Source organism: Microtus ochrogaster, chromosome 2 (genome assembly GCF_000317375.1).
Source record: "Microtus ochrogaster isolate Prairie Vole_2 chromosome 2, MicOch1.0, whole genome shotgun sequence".
Taxonomy (NCBI): domain Eukaryota; kingdom Metazoa; phylum Chordata; class Mammalia; order Rodentia; family Cricetidae; genus Microtus; species Microtus ochrogaster.
In genome coordinates, this window is record NC_022010.1 from 47,217,085 (window position 1) to 47,218,508 (window position 1,424).

General features: G+C 43.3%; 1 protein-coding gene across 1 annotated transcript in view; it reads left to right on the forward strand.

Annotated features, from left to right (window-relative positions):
- LOC101988489 (cell cycle control protein 50C-like) overlaps positions 1-1,424 on the forward strand; it is a 20,465-nt gene continuing 19,041 nt past the window's right edge. Inside the window, exon 1 of the mRNA XM_013352173.2 lies at positions 1-1,268. The gene's annotated coding sequence lies outside the window, so the exon portion shown is untranslated. The remainder of the gene's footprint in view (positions 1,269-1,424) is intronic.

The window sequence follows — 1,424 nt, forward strand, 5'->3', positions numbered from 1 at the left end:
GATCCATATTCGAAACTGCTAAACTGATCAAGAACCTGAGGTCACTTATGGGCCCTAGGAAAAACCTACAACTCTTATTCTGCTAAAGGGGCAGCAATAAAATCACTCCTAATAACATAATGCCCATCGATCAGTGCCTCTTACTCAACCCTCATCAGAGAAGATTCTTTCTTGCAGCAGATGATAAAAAAGACCCACAGCTGGTCAATTGTCAGAGAGTTAGAGACTGGAGCACCTGGTCCTAAGTGAGATGTCATCATCAAACCCCTCCCCTCGAGGCTCAGGGATCTATTTATGTGGTAGAAGAGGCAAAAAGATTGTAAAAGCCAGAGGTGATGGATGACTCCAAGGAAGCAGCGTCTTCTCAACACAACAGGAATGAAACACGTGTTCACAGAGCCTGTGACAACAGGCACGAGACCGCAGCCATGTTCAAACCACACATGGTGCCAGCACTGAGGAGAGTACTGAACACAAAATCCCACCCCCGGTCAAGAAGCTCTTAGCAACTGATACCTGCTGGGAAAAGAAAATCCGTTTTCTCCCGTGGAATGAACTGGGCATAGCAACCACAGTCCACGACAGACCCCTGACTAGGAATAGTTGGCCAGTAGAAAACAAGAGTCTAAAGTTTGGGAGATTTGTTTTGTTTTGTTGTTATTGTTTTTGTGGGCTTTTTCTTTTCATTTTGTTTTGCTTGAGTTATTTTTTGCCTTATTAGATTTTTGTGGATTTTTGGTTTTCGACAGGGAGTATGAGGTTGAATAGTGGTGGGGAGGAATTGGAAAGGAAAGAGTGTGATCAAAATATATTGTGAGAAAATCTTAATAAAAACTAAAAGATTAAAGGTTTAGAGAAAGGAGCAAATATAAAAAGGAGGCTATATAATGCGCATCTGGTTATCTCTCTTAAGAATGCTGCCCCAGAAATGCTTGCACTTACTGACTATGGTTATAGACTTTAATATGTCTACTTGGTGGAACCACATGGTGCCAGAGAGTTGGTGAGGCATTGTTCTGGGGGGTTGGCTATGATAAGAGTAACATTTAAATCATTTGACTTAATTAAATCAGATTGCTCTCCATTACATGAGTGAGATTCATCCCTTCCATTTAAGGCCAGAAGTGAATACTGAGTCCCCCACCCCCAAGTAACAGAATTCTAACTGAAAAACTGGCTCTCGCTAAGGTTACACCAGTCTGTTGGTCTTCAGGACTCAACTGGACACTGACCGGACTGCAGATTTAGGACTGAGCCTCTATTATTGTGTGAGACAATTCTTTATAATATATACTTATGTGTCTATGGCCGGGCGGTGGTGGCGCACGCCTTTAATCCCAGCACTCGGGAGGCAGAGGCAGGTGGATCTCTTTGAGTTCGAGACCAGCCTGGTCTACAGAGCTAGTTCCAGGACAGGCTCCAAA